Source organism: Coturnix japonica, chromosome 2 (assembly GCF_001577835.2).
Source record: "Coturnix japonica isolate 7356 chromosome 2, Coturnix japonica 2.1, whole genome shotgun sequence".
Taxonomy (NCBI): domain Eukaryota; kingdom Metazoa; phylum Chordata; class Aves; order Galliformes; family Phasianidae; genus Coturnix; species Coturnix japonica.
In genome coordinates, this window is record NC_029517.1 from 7,160,173 (window position 1) to 7,176,210 (window position 16,038).

Below are 16,038 nucleotides of genomic sequence, written 5' to 3' on the forward strand. Positions count from 1 at the left end.
GGCATCCACAGCCTCTCTGGGCAATATGAGTTCAATGAGGAATGGCTGATTGCATGGCACCATCACTCATTGGTTTCAAGCGTCAACTCTCCCATTCACTTTCACTGTTTTGACTCTAGGGAGTCATAGAATCATTAAGGCTGGAAAAAGAGCATTACGATCATCTAGTCCAGCTGTCAGCCCATTACCACCATTGCCCACCACCAGCTGGTAAGAAAAAGGGTAAAGTTACTCACCTGGAAAAACCATTCTATGGTGACGTGACCTTCGTTGGGAGTGCTCTGGAGAGAACGGAGAGCTGTTCATTGTCATGATCATTTCTCATGAAATTACTGATAAAAAGGACTGAACATCTATGAGAAGGATTTTAACCCAACAGCAAAGGGGCGGCCCTGTGGGTTAGGTTTTCTTAACTAAGTAGCTATTTCTTTGTATATCTCTATCCTAAATGTCACCACATGTTGGCCTCTCTACAAGGTGATGCCTCCCAGTCCCAGTCGCAGAAACCTCTTCAGGCTCTGTGAAGGTTTGTTGGAATGGGTTTCTTTTCATCCAATTGTTTGAGCTGGAAGGGACCTTTAAAGGTCACCTGGTCCCACTCCCTGCAGTGAACAGGGACACCTACAGCTCCATCAGGTGCTCAGAGCCCCATCCAACCTGACTTTGAAAGTCTCCATGGATGGGGCATCCATAACCTCCCTGGGCAGCTTGTGCCAGTTCTTCACCACCGTTACCACAGTAACTTCTTCCTTACAGCCAATTTAAATCTCCCCTCTTTTAGTTTGCATCCATTTCCCCTTGTCCTTTCACAACAGACTCTACTAAAGAGTCTGTCCCCTTTCCTACAGCCCCCTTTATTTTCATTCACAAGGCTCAGGAAAACCCATGGATCTCATCAAAGTGCAGAAGATGCTCTTGTTCCCAGGTCTCTCCTGGCACTGCTGTTAATCAGTGCACCCAGAGGGAGGATGCACTTCTCCCTTAATGGGGGCAAGGAGCAGGAGGAAGGCAATCAACCCTCATCAGCCAGCCCCTCAATCACTGCACTTCACACAGCTGGGGGTAAGCAACCTCATCTTCAGCTGGAAATTTTAGTACCTTTTCTCTATGCTGCCTCTGTTTTATGCCCTTTTTTTTCCCCCACCCCCCTCCCTCATAAATTTTTATGATTTTTTTTTTTAAAGGGGAATTTATGAGCACAATGGCAGAGAACCTGTGAAATGTGGAGCAGCTAAAAGGCTATCATGGCGGTAAATGAGGCTAAGTGGTGATAGACCACCAGCTGGTCGGAGCTTGGTGATTGAGCCTAACTGACAAGAAATAATTATCTCCTCTCCAAGAGGTAAAATGGGCTCTCACACTGAGTGCTGCTGGTGGAGGGGCTGTCCGGGGGGGAAGCAAGCAGCATTTCCAACAGCTTTTTGTGCTTTGAGCCCTTGCAAGGATCCTATGCTCAGGTTCTCATATAGGTGGGGATGTTCTCCAGCAACTCAGTGTGTTCCAGCAGGGGAAGTGCTACAAACATCCCTGTCCTCCTCTACCCAAATAGTGGTGTAGGTGAGATCTCCTGCTCCTTGGGTCTCCAACTCCACCTCTGTGCTGAAACTGAAGTAGAAAACAGAGTAGAAAAGTCAAATAGGATGATATCAAAAGAGCGTTACCCGCTGCTAAGTGCGGTCTGTCAGCCAGCAGGTTTCACATGCTGCTGTCCCGTGTAGGTGGTGGTGTGGAGAACAACCAAATCATCTCCATGTTTTGCTGGGAAAACAAAGAGGTAAGGAATTGCTGGAAGCTTTCACACACTCACATTAGTCTCCTCCAGTTCAATGAAATGGGATGACTTAACCTGCAGATGAATAGTTGGAGACTCAGCTGTTGGGGCACCTCAGCCCCAACTCTTGGCTTGTTCCAGAACGTACTTTAATACTCCTCCAGTGACTGTATGAACACAGGCTGCTGTTCTAGGACCAAAGTCTTCCCTGTGAGGACTCTGAAAAGTAAAAATAAATCAATAAATAAAATTCCCAGCATGATATATTCAGGTTTCATGGGTTCTCAGAAGCACGGAGCTGGCAACATAAGGATGGCAACCTCACCCACTGGCATCTCCATTAAGGCTAAGAGATGACTGGTTTGGCTTTCTGAGTGAAGGTCATAGAATTGCTTGAGTTGGAAGGGACCTCCAAAGGCCACCTACTCCAACCCCCTGCAATGAACAGGGACACCTACAGCTCCATCAGGTTCTCAGAGCCTTGTCCAGCCTGACCTTGGGTATCTCCAGGGACCAAGCATCCACCTCTCTGTGGAACCTGTGCCAGTGCCTCTCTGTCCTGATTGGAAAAAACTTCCTTATATACAGTATAAATCTCCCCTCTTCCAGTTTACAAGTTTCCTCTTGCCCTCCTCTGCCCAGTGCAGATCCTACATCCACGCTTTTGGCCATCCCCTGTCCAACATTAATGATGCAATAACTGCAGGCACAGGGAGAAATTCTGCCTCTGGGATGTCTCTGACCCCCAGTACTGTGGCACCATCTGCCCCATTGTGTTGCTCTCTACAGTGATAACATACAATCATAAAATCATAGAATATCCCAGGCTGGAAGGGACCTATAAAGATCACTGATATGAGTCTGTACACACCAAAAAGAGCCTGAGCCCATCTCCAAATTTTCCTGAGTGATTCCAGCCATGGCACAAGTGGAGCTTTGATGGGCAGCATCTGCGAGGCAGCGATGAAATATCCCCTTATCTCAAGGTCTGGTGGGAGCACAGGGAAAGGGAGAACCGACCCACGGAAGATCCCAGCGATCCTTCCTATGTCTTCGTTCCCCTTCTGGGCAAGGGCTGCACGTTCCCGACCGTGGGTTGTTTTAAGGCATCATGTCGGCAGGTGGTGCTCGGGGGCCGGCGAGCATCCCGCATCCTTAGTTGGGTGAGCAGCTAACCTGAAAAAAGTCCTCTGGTAGCAGCGGGACGGGGCACAGCACCGCACTGGGGTCTCCGGGCTGCTGGCTGCTGTTTAAATTAGCTTCATTACGCACATAATTAAAGGAAGAGAGCTGAGTGCTATTTAGCAGTGTTTTAGGGGGGGGTATTAATTTCAAGGCTAAGGGCACCTGGAGATTAAATGAATTAACTCACAGCTGAATCAGGTTAATTGTTATTTTCTTTTCCCGGAGTGAAGCTGAAAGGGGAAGTTTTTGATTCAGTGATTGTATGCGGGTTAAAGAAAAACAGATTCTTAACTAGAAAGAAATGCATCCAGCTGAACTGAGTGAGGGCTGGGGCCCGGTTTTGGGGCTTAGCTTCCAGTTTTTCCCCTTCTCCAGTACCAGGACTGTGGGCTCTGGGTGTGGAGATGAGGGTTGAAGTGACCCTGAAGCAGCAAGGCCCCATGGTGAGGTTTTAATGCCCCCAGGGCTTTGCTGTGGTTTATCAGCATATCCGCACGGTGCCATGGGTATCCCATGCTTCTGCTTCTACTCCCATAGGCTGAGCTTGTCAGCCCATAGTCTGCCCAGTGTGGCGTATGGGAAGAAATTAACACTGCTTTAAACAAACAGGTCATTGGCTATTGAGATAGCTATAAAACCTGATGAATTTCCCAATGGGATGTAACAGTCGCTGAGTGCTTATTTTTGTGGTGCTGGTGTGATGGGTGGTGCTAAAGTGAATGATGGGTGGGACATCTCAAAGCCCACATCTTCCAGAGCTCACACCACCCTGTGCCTCTTCCTTCTTCTCTCTCATTGGATTCCCTCTAGTCCTGAACAAGATGACCGAAAACAATGGCAACGTTCACCTTGTCACCCACCTTTGGAAACTTATCAGTTTCTTCCAGGGTTATTAAAATAGATCAGGGGGAAGATCAATGCTTGGGGAAATCCATTTGTCTCCTCCTCCCATTTTCACGGTGAGCCCCCATCACTGAGCCTACAGCTCCCACGTCTCTGTTTCCATTTTCTCTGGCACAGGCAGCATAGACTGATGTAACATCATTGCAAATACTCCTTAGATCAATTGTTCTGACTAAAAATAAAATGAAACCTCTTACAGTATCAAAGAACTGCTCTGCATTAACCTGACCCAATCAATCGGGTGCTATATATCTCTTTTTCTCCTTGGCTCTTAATCTTTGATCATTCTCTCATCTAAAACTTACTTTATTTTCTTGTGCAATACTGCGGCCAAGACCTCTGCTCCTTTCTCCCTGTTAGAAATCAGAGTCTCTACCCTTGCTGGGCAGTCACGTGCCAATGTGATGGATGTGTTTTAACTCCTCATTGCTTCATGTGCCATCTTGCACGTTGGTTCCCTCTTAATGATGAGCAGCGATGATTCTTCTTTTCAGTGCATTAAAGACCAGACCACACTTCCATGGTCACTTTCCAGCTGTGGATGCCCCATCCCTGGAGATGCTCATGGCCAGGTTGGATGGGACCCTGGTCTAGTGACTGGCAATCAGCCTATGGCAAGGGTTTGGAACTTGATGATCTTTGATGTCACTTCCAACCCAAGCCATTCTGTGATTCTGTGATTCCACTTCCATGGTGGATGCAGGTATTTGCATCCCATACCCTCATTGCCATGAGCCATTTTTCCGGTTCTGCCATATTTAACAACAGCATCCTACTGAAACCCCCAGCAAGGCAGCCCCTGCTGTCCCATGGACAGGCAGAATGGGGCTGCTCTGCAGCTCTCCATAGCTCCCAGCATTGCAGTGTGGGAATGTTCCACCGTGCTGCTTCTTGCTCATCTTCTGATGCCAACTTTGACTGTGCAGACTTTACCAGGAAATAAATACAAGATCATGTTAAGCCCAGGGATTGTTTTCATTTATGCCTCCAGGACTTCAAGATTTGAGGTTCCCCTTCTTGCCATCATTTCAGCAAGTGCCAAAGGTTGGAAGTGAGCTGGAATAAAAAAAAAACCTATGGCACAATCTGAAATTCTCATGCAATCACATGGCTCACGGAATCGCCTTAAAGTATCGAGATACTCCAAACAAAGAACAGAGAGGTTGAGTTAAAACACTCCAAAAAGCCCAAACATTCGGCTGTTGTTATCTGAGAAGTTCTGTCATCGAGATGATATTTCAGCCGCTGGAGACAGATGAGATTTCGAAAGGGGATTTCTAATTTGTGTTTGTTTTTAATTTGAGGTTTGGATCACAGCGACGGTGACAATTTGTTTTTGTTGTGTATTTATGGCTGCACATGTTTAAAATGGTAAATCTGCGCTGACCTATTCAACCACAAAAGCGAAACCAGCTTCTGTATTCTCCATTCCTGAGCTGAAGAACTAAACCCACAGCATGCGTGTATCAAATCAATCGTATTTTTACAGCTTTCAGATTTGGGCCTCAGAGGCTGTGTGAGCATTTCTGATAATCACAGCTCCGGCTCTATAAATAAAGGTTCTTCACCAGAAAGTGGCTCTGTCGAGATGAAAGGTATTTGTATAATTATTGCCCTTTGTTAAAATCATATCATTTTATTCAAAGCAGAATTAAAACACATGAGGAGATTATTAAGTTTCTTTGTTTATGGGAAAAAACACAAAGAATGGGAAGGGGATGCTTTGAGTTGTCTCCAATGAAGATATCTAAGTCTAAAAGACAATTATGGAGCCAGGTCACTCTGCACTGAGCTTGCTGCTTCTTCTTACCTGCCTGTTTTTATTGGATTTTCTCCTTGCGACGAAAACAGAAATGTTTTCTTTCTGTCTGTAAGCCTGAAAAGCAAACAGAGGTCCAACCGTTTTTCATTTAACACAGCAGTGTTGGTAGACCAGGTATTGCCTCCAAGCAGTGGCTCTGATGAGAGGTTCCCAGGGTAGAGCCCAGGCTGGGACTCCCTGATTGCTGAGTTCATTGTCTGATGACAAATCCTTGCTCTCTAGTTAATTTTCAAGGCTCAGACAAATGCACAATGTTGCTCATTCAAGTTTCTTCATGTCCCCAGGTGGAGGGGACAGAACCGTTCCTGAGCAATGAAGCCATAGGTTGACCATTAGTAGCAGCCCAGCATCTTGATGTGATCATTTGGGGGGTATAAAGGCAGTGGTTATCCAAAATCTGGGCTCCCCTGACAGGCAGGAAGGTCCCCAGCCCTTCTGGAGGGCTGGAAGGGCAGGTCCAGCAGCACCACTTGTGAAACTCTTCATTGCCAAGAGAAGTCCTCCTGGAACCTCCCCTAGGAAAGCGCTGAACTAATAATTGCTGCTAGGAGAGGAAGGTGCTGACAAATCTAGGCCAAAAAAATATCCCAAAATAATGAGCTTTATTGCAAATGGATGATGAAAGTAGCACTGACCACAACAAGGGAGCAAGTGTCATTAAGTTGCTCCAGCGGAGCCTCTGTGAAAATTACAGGGCATGCTGGAGTAGTTCTGGAAAGGAGTCAAGTGGCAATTTGCTCCATGCACGGCCATTGCAGAGAACAGAGCTAGGAGGAGGAATGATCTTCTGCTTCTTCCTGCAGAGGCACAGCTGTGCAGTTGTTAATGGGTATGGACGTGGAGATGGGTTGGAGGTATACACTTTAATACACATATGAAATTAAAATAGTCTTTCCTAGCAAGGAGAGAGTCCTGATTTTTACCCATTTCTAGTGGCAGCATTGAAACATGCAAGCTATGGAAGATATATTTTATGAAATATCTCTATCCTGAGCCTCAGCCCAGCTCAGCATCTCCTTCCTGCCCATCCCTACCTCCTGAACCAGAGGAATCTATTATTGCAGCTCCACACTCCAGCCCTGACACCTCCATGGGCATGATGGAGCACACCATGGACTCACTGCTGGCTGACTTCCCCACATCACTTCCTGGGAGCAACCCCTAAGATACCCCATTTCTGCACTCTTTTCTACTGATTTTCATGGCAAACACACTCAATTTGGTCAATATATTTTTAAGACCCAACACAGTTTGGGAGAAGAAGCGCAACCTTACCAAGGTTAGATGTGTCTCCCATTGCCCAGCAATGCTGGACCCATGGAGAGTGGCTTGACCCCACAGGAGCACCCAACATTTGCTGAACAACTGGTAACAATTTTGCCATCAGCCTGTGACTGTTCCAAAAAGTAGGAACAAACGAGTTAAATCACAAATCTAGTGCACTTCCTATCCTGCCTATTCCCAAAGAACGGCACGTCAGCAGTGCCAGAAGACACATGGATGATAAGTTACTAATAAATTCATTGTGTTGCTTATGTTTAATGGCCTAATAAAAACAATCCTCTCCTTTTAACAGTGCAAGGCTTGCATGAAAAGAACCAGTGGTGTTTTGGAAAACATTTTATACTCAAACAGTCCCTATGGTCGTTGTAATAGTGGCTAACTGCTGTAATTTAGCTTTAATCAGCCAGCGCGGCACTGCACATCGTGCTTGGCTGCATGGTTAGCAGTGGATCACTAGGGGTCACTTTGATTCCACCTAAAGGAAGGAATCCTAAAAGGTTTGGGACTTGATTTCTGCTTTTTTCTATATTTTTTTTTTCGGTAAGATATTTACTTAAAGACAAACTCTTCTAGCACATATGTATGATGCTTGTTTACATAAGCTACTTGGGCTGAGCTCTATTCTGGTGTAAAGGGTGAAACTTTAAAGAAGTTTATAAAGCTCATCAAGAGGAAAATTGGCCCTGACTACCTTTTCTAATATGAAACAGCTTCTACTGGAATCGATATTCGTCATAACAGATGACATTGTTTAACTCTCAGTAAATATTTCTGTCCCGTCAGGATCCCTATAAATGGGAAAAGAATAGCTGTGATGTATAAATCTGCAAGATAATATTCTAATTTTGCTGCCTGCTCTGCAGTATAGGAAGGTGGGATATTATCTATGAATTTCTTTCTCAGCCGCAGCTGATGACTGAAGCTCAGTTCTTTCCTTGGTGAGAGAAAAAGAGCACTAACAGCTAAACACCATGAAAAACACTTTCCTGTGATGTATTATTGCTGTGAATGACAGACCTGATGGGAACCCAAACTTGAGTTCTTTTACTTTCGTAAAGAAACAGCTCACGCTGTTGAGGCTGGCCAGCAAGTTGTGAGTGTCCCATCCCTGGAGGTGCTCAAGGCCAGGTTGGATGGGGCCCTGAGCAGCCTGAGTTGGTGGGGGTAAAACCTCCCCATGGCAGAGGGTTGGAACTGGGTGATCTTTAAAGTCCCTTCCAACCCAAACCATTCTGTGATTCCAGGATTGATTCCATGATTGTGTAGAATGAAACGAGGTGTTTCCTTCCTGTTGGACATCTGGGCTTCTTCACGCCCTACCCTGATAGTTCCTCCTGTTGGCATGCACAGTGGAGATGCCTGAATCCCAGGAGAGAACTGTGCTGTGGTTCACTTCAAAATGCCACAGCTCTATGCCAGCAGGGGCCAAGCTGTCACCAAGCCCAAATGTGCCCAAGACACATACCACAAGACAAAAGCCTGAGTGACTTCCTGGTGTCTGGGTGAGTAGCTCAGCTCCAAGGGCAAGAAGGGAGCTGCAGCAAGCTCTCATTCCACATCTGAAGCTTGGGAAAGGTCTGGGTATGGGGCTGAGTCACTCAGACTGAGTGCTGGCACGCAGCTGGTTGTGTCATGGACGTGCCCAACCACATGGGACTTCTGCTGCCATTTCAGAGCTGCCCAAAACCTGGTCTTTTGGAGAGTGGGTGCATCCCAAGATCCCAGAAGGTACCAAGCATGAAGTCAACATTGGGTAAGTATCAGCGCACGCCTCCATCCATGTTCCTGGGCCCTGGTGAGTGAATGGTCTCAGTTTGTTTCTTCTGCTAGGTCTGCACCCAATCTTCTCTGTGACAACACATGAGTTAAGGGAAATCTCTTTCCAGAGACACATCTCCTTGGCTCCATGGTGCTCTCCCAATGCCTCTGTGGCATTTTTCCCCGCAGCGCTCCATAGCCCCCCAAAGACTGTATTAAGCAATGTGACAAGCACCTCTCCCAAGTGGTTCTCTCTCTTTTCCCTTCCTTCCCCCCAAGGAAAACTGAGTGGGAATAGCTTTAATTAACTACACCATACGTGTGCGGTGTTTATACCAACGCAGACAAGGCTGAACAAGCATACCATGCACTTGGGAGGAAAGGTGCAGGAGTTTGCAGCTGTTCTGAAGTCCTGAGCTCATCCTGCAAGTGGAAAACCAGTGCCTGAGAAAGTCCTTTTGTGGGGGCCATGCCAGGCTCATCATGGGCACATTTGTAGGGGTGATTTGTCAGCGTTCAGCCACTCTACAAAGCTGTGGAAGGTCCAAGATGTGCCCCATGCTAGGACAGCTGGATGAGTCAAGGAGACCCTAATTGCAATCCATCACACAACAGAGAGCCTTCATGGTAAATGGAGAGCATGTGGGGCAAGCCACATCCAAGTTGGGACACCTACTTTTATGGTCATGACTGCAGGTGAGCTCTGAATGTCTCTTCTCCCTTTGGAGATGGGGTCAACTCAGCTCTCAACCAGATGCTGCCTTCTGGGGGCCTCCTTGTGACTTACGTGGCTGGTGCAACGTTTAATAGCATTCAAAAGCTGGCTACCCTCTCTTCCAAAGGTGTTTAGAAGGGATTTAATGGCAGAAGTCGAATTAAAATCAAACCCAATTTGTTAATCAGTATGAAAATTAGAGGGCTTTCAAACAGGCTGCTCTGTGAACGTACATCTGCACATGACAGTTCTGAATCTTCTTGGGTTTTATGGTACCTGTGCAGATCACGTCACTCAGAATGGCACAGATGTACATGTATCATTCAGATGGTGTCAGGATGGCGGTGTTTCTTATCCTGCAGACCACAGAAAATTGTCCTCAGAGGTGTGTTATTTATCCTCATCAGGTGCCCTGCTTGAGAAGAGGGTCCCACAGAGGCCATTGGTGGGGGAACCTAGCAATGCTGTCACACTCCCTAGAAGATGCCCCACACTGTGACTTCATGGATAGTTCTATTTTATCCTACAGCATCAAATCACCCTTTTCAAAGAGCAGCCGTGTGCTACCGACTCCATGAGTTAAACCTCATTGCTTCTCCAGATCAAAGAGCGGCGTTTCAGGCCTTCTCCTGTGCTGCTGTGCAGTGACAAAGTTCCTGGTGACTTAAGTGGGAGGGAGGCTGCGTCCTGGGAGACAAACTTAATTGAGTGTAATACCACAGGGCACGTAAAGTAGGACAACACAGCCTGACCTCATTTTGCCCATGCGTAACCCTACTGACATCAGTGGGAGCTGCACATATGCAGTCAGGAGATGACATTTGCCCACTCTTGGCTGCTCTAGGAAATTCTTGCCTGGCTGATATATTCTATTATTTAATTGTGCGATATGAAGGCAAGGGATACACCGAGCAAAGCTGAGCAAACACAGAGCAGCTCTGTGCCTGTTTGAAGTTGTGGAAAGGCTGCTTTTGACGCTGGTGGTTGTTGGACTGGGCCCACGGTACACAGTGATTCATAATCATTTTCTTCAATGAAAGCAAGCAGGTTGGTTTGTTGTTATTTGTGGGATCACATGATTCATTATTTGCAAATATTTGAATGGCAGTTGGACTTTCTGAGGCCTGTGAACCCCAGAGCTGCCACCGGTGTTCACACAAAATGGTTATTCATACACACACTGCGCCAGATCAGACTTGTTCGATACTATGCATTTATTACACTACTGTTTCTAGTAAAGCTTTGCAGAGCAGAAAGGGCATCATTTGGCAGAGCCAACAAAGCTCGCACCAAACCAGAGTCTATTCCAAGAAACTCGGCATGAGCAATCCCCAGACTAGTGTTTATTTGCATTCATCACAGTCTAATAAGGCCAGTGCATAATGTTGTAGAAATCAGAATGAGGCTGACATAGGGAAGAGGCTGGGCAGGCAGTGCCCAGCAGTATGGGTAGAGAGCCCCTGCTCTCTACCAGGCTATGGGAGTGGTAGGGCTCTGAGCACAAGGATTTTGAACCTGGCATGACTTTGCTATGATATAGCTTTAACTCATGTGTTTGGGTTTTTTTCCCCCAAAAAGGGAATATAAAGAGATCTGATCTGACCTGATCTAGTGCTTGATCTACAAACCATAGTATGATTCCATGGTTCTTTGTAGAGTTTTGCAATATTTAGGGAAAAAATGCTATTATACAGAACAAGATCTACTACCTAATGCAGGAAGCATCCATCCTTGGGCTCTCCATCCTCAAAGACCCACCGGGATGCCCCCAGCAGCCTGCTCTAGGCTGGTCCTATATTGGATGACTCTTCATCCAGAACCATCCTAGACTTTTTTATCCTAAACTGCTTCAAAAAACTTCATAAAGGACCGTAATGCTCCAAACTGGCCAGATCCCAATCTGTGCCCCGCTTGCAAAATAAGCTCCCTGCAGGCAGTGAGACCCCGCATCAGGTCTGTGACATAGCACACGGATGATACCAAAAGGATGTTGCCATAATTGCATGCAGATGTATCCTCTGCTCCCTTGCAGCGAATGCCAGCAGAAGGCTCTGACTTGGAACGCTGCAGCGATGTTTCCCCAAGAGCCAGGCACGAGCATGGGGACCCTCATGGTCACGCACTCAGAGCATCCCTTGTCACCTCTTCTCCTCAGTAATACGAACAGACATTTCTTTACACCAAACTGAGCAAATCTAATATTTATTTCACATTTAGGTCACAGTCCATCAAAGCAAATATATCTATATATATTTTTTTTTTTGCCACCCCCAAACAGATATCCTGACCTTGCGGTTTCACTTGTGATTTGCAGCAGGGTTTGGTGGTTTGCACTCACTTAAAAAAAAAGGGGGGGGGGGGGGGAGGAAGAAAGAAATACAGGTCCTGCACTGGGCTCTGGAGTGATAGCACAGCTCCCTGTGCTCCCAGACCTGCTCTGAATGCCACACTGGGTTCTGCTGTAGGATTGCAGGATTATTAAACCCATATTTCCTGCCTTTGCTCCCTGTTTGTTTGGTTTTTTTTATCACTAGGTCCTGAAAATCAGAATTGTTTAAGTCTGTGTGGCTTAGCACCCCAAACACAAAGTATTGAAAATGTCATTTAACAGTCTTGGCTCAAACAGTGCCTGCGGGTCCCATCCTGCTCCTACCAAAATAGGAGAAAATCCCATCTCCTATAAAGGTGCACTTTTAAAAAGTGATTTTCCTTTCCTTTTTAGCTTCCTAGGCCAAGGATCGCATTAACACTGCTCCATTGAAAGCTCTGAAGTGTTCTGTATATGGAAAATTGACTTTCTGGGGTTTTTTTTTTATGCAGTTTGTACTAGATTTAAAGCAGAAATTGCTGAAGAGAGAATTTGAAAAGCTTGGGAAATGTAGTGGTCCCTAATGGCTCTCAGTAATGAGTAAAATCAGATGCTCATTCCGATTTCCTTCCCCCTGTAATTGAAATATAAGTCGTGCTGGAGCTGCAAAGCTGCCGCCCAATTATCACCCAACTCGGCTCATTTACATCACTCATCCTTCTCTGCTCCACGTGAAATGCTCAGGAGGGCCAATGTAAATGTATTTATAGCCCAGTAGGATGTGTTTAGCTCTTAATATGAGGGTAATAATGTTATATATAGATATTTGTGTGCATATACGTAAAAAGAGCTAGGAGAGCTCCTTCACACGACAACACAGCTACCAGACATGGAGGAGCTGATTTGCTTTGGTGAGTGGCTTGAATTTTAATTGCCATGTGTATGTGATCCTCCCTTACTGACACATCCCTTCTGCCCTTCAGCTGGTGTACCTGGCACGGGGCACTGTGTGAAGGACCTGCCCCATTCACTGAAAACCAACACAAAACAGCCCCAGTCTCATTAGGGCCATTTCTCACCCTGGTCTCAGGGCAAGCTCACACAACCTTGAAGGATAACACTCAGCACAGCCTTTCTTCCCTCCCAGAACCCTGCCAAATGAATAGTTGTCTTTGCACACCCAGCTGGAATTTGGCAGGCAAACATCAGGCTGGCCTGGGCAGAATTCCTCCCATGCCAATCCCCGTCTCCACGTCCCATCTCAGTGTCACTGGGGGCAAGAGCTGGCGAGCTGAGTGTCACACAGCAGGCATTCCAGCAAGTCTCTGTAATTTCTTTAATTGTTCAGACAACAGAGCACAAGAATATTAGCTTCAAGTACATTCTTATACATTATTTTAACAGTAATAGATATGTATTTAGTCATAAACTACTCTGTAGCCACCACTATGTGTACATTTTATACAAACTATTGCCATACTCAGAACCTGAAAATGGATGGTGACATCTCCTAGGCAAAGCGAGGTGACAACAGCACATCCTTCCTACAAGAGCTGGTTGCATTGGTTTGTCCTAATGAATTGCTTCTAACGTGTAGAGTGGTGGTCTGGGCACAGTGTGCCGAAGGCTTCGGGAGATGTCATAAATACATGGTGAGAGGAAGGTCAGCCATCAGAGTCGAGTGCAAAAGGACCCAGCACAGGGCTACTGGGCACAGCAGCTTGATCCTAGTGTACAGTGGCTTCCGAGCTTCTCCCACATAGCAAAACTCCAGGATTTTGGTGGAGATTAGAGGTGGTCTGATATGATCTGCACTGGGACGTGTGCCCTACTCTGACCAAAGCACAGGCTCTGCACTGGAAGGTCTTTGTCATCTCAGTTAGTTTAAAGACCTCAACATCAATGGCTCAAGCTCTATCCTACTGCACAACCTCATTCTACTGCACAACCCCATGAAGATCTGGGCTTCCAGTGCCATCTTCCCCTGGCAAAGTCCTTACATCATGCAAGCTGCTGTTGAGAGATAGGGAACAGAGAGCTGAGATGCCCCAACACCTCCACGGAAGGACAAACTCTTTACAAAGTAGAAGCTCTTTTGTTCCATGACCATATTTTACATCCATGCTTGCAGTTCCCATTGCACCAGCAGCTCCCAAAAGACCCACATGCAGCAGAGTCCCAGTCTTGATGCCTTCAGTGCACATTCCCAGTGATGCCATGCACTGGTGAGAGGTGACAATACTACCACCACTGCTGTGGTGACCTCACGGATGGTTGGAGTGCTACGGAGGATGGCATTTACTGAACTAGAGTAGCTGACACAACTGCAGCCAGAGGGTCTGAAGACTGCAGTTGCCAATGTCTTGCAAGCATGCCCATCCGAGGACCAACACTAGTTACTTCTAAAGCTGGCCCTTCGGCAGGAGTGGCTGACCCATCCCAGTGCAGAGCTTCTGTCCCCCGCCCAAGGCCATGGCTCTGCTCTCATCCTGACAGTCCATGCAGACACTGCAGCATTGAGTGGTCATGCAAAGCGCTGGCCATCTTGATCACCACCAAGCACCGTCCCTATCTTCAGAGGGAGAAAGTGGCATCCAGCTGGAGGTTGCCAGGAAGAAGAAGCCACCTCTTGAGATCCATCCCTTAGAGGCTGACGTCGGTGCACACGTGCCCAGGCTCTCACATCACTGCTTCAGGAACTCCCAAACTCTGAGCACAGAAGAGCAGGCTCTGCTCCTCCATGCACCCCAGGAAGACCTCTGGAGCTGCCTTCCATCCCAGTGGAGGATGTGGCCTCGTCTCTGGAGCACAGTGTTGCCCAAAGGGTGAACATCCTAAACCGGTGAGTAATGGAAACCGAAGAAAAGGTGAGAAGACATTCAAGGAAAGCTCCCTTCCAGCATGGTCCTGTCTCAGACGCACACAACACAATGTTTTGCAAAATTTGTCAAGGAATCCTGAAAATCCTCCGTGGAGGAGGAAGGGGGTTGCAGCAGAACCTCACTGATCAGCACCCCCAAACCGAGCTCTGGGGCCTTGGAGCTGGGCTCTTCTCCCCCGGATCTCCACTAGTCAGTGGCTGGGGGTAGGCTTGGATGTGTTACCACTCAGGTATGGCTGTCAGAATAAACAAACAATTTTTACCCCCTTCTCGGCAAAGGTTGTTTTCCTCTTCTCTTGGTAGCCCCAAAACCTGCATCTTCACTCAGGCAAGGTGGCCACTGGGGTCCAGTCAGCAGCCCTATCTTTCAGCATCAGCCATGTGAATCGCTACTAATTCACCGAAGTCAGTGCCAGTTCCCCAGGTTTGCATCTTCAGGGGATGCAAATTAAAGCTCGTCAACCCCAAAGACTCACTGCAATGGGAATGCAGCTGCATGTCTTCAGGATAATTTGCTTCCAAGGGCAAACCAGGCTTGGTCCCTTTGGAAATCCATCAAGAAATACCTACAGTGGCCAGATCTGACCAAAAGGTGGGCATGAACCCAGTGCTGAAACTGGAAGAGGAGAAACTTTGCCTGAGCAAAGATGGGGAGTTGGGGAACTGGTGGGGGCAAAGGGAAAGGTCTGAGGTCATTAGTGCAAATGAGTGAGGTTCTACTGTTAGTACAACAGGTTCGAACGGGTGTGATGTATCTGTTTCCTTATCCAGCATATCAAAATTAAGGTGGTAAGCAACACATCTAAATAAAATAATGGGCACTCCTGTGGACGTTACGTTTTCCAAACAAATAAGGTAAAAATAATTAAAATAAAATAATGTAAAAAAATAAAGTAAAATAAGAGGAAAAGAAAAAAAAAACAAAAAAAGCAAAAAATGGGATGCACCAGGAACTCTTAGTTATTATATACTAACCAGACTGTGCATGGCACATTTTATTTCTATAAAAACTATTAAAACTATTACAAAATATTCAAAAAAATACATTTTAGTAAATTTACAGCAGTTATTTCTCAATTTATTAATGCAAAACATCCTTTGCTCCCCTTTGTACAAACTACCACCTCCATCGTCACAGAATCGCCGCCATGTGCGCTTCTTAAAAAATATTATTTTCTAATAAATCCTTTTTTTTTTTTACTTTTTTTTCTTGACGTTAAAAATAACAAAGTTTCTTACGGCTTTTTTTTTTTTCCTTTTTTTTTTTTTTTTTTTTTTTTTTTTTTTTTTTCTTTTTTTTTTTTTTTTTTTTTTTTTTGCAAATAAAGAGAGTTTGTGTAACAGTCTTGACTTCCATCAACGTGGCCAAATGGTGGGTTGGTTTCTTTTCTTACAGAGCAAAAATATTTAA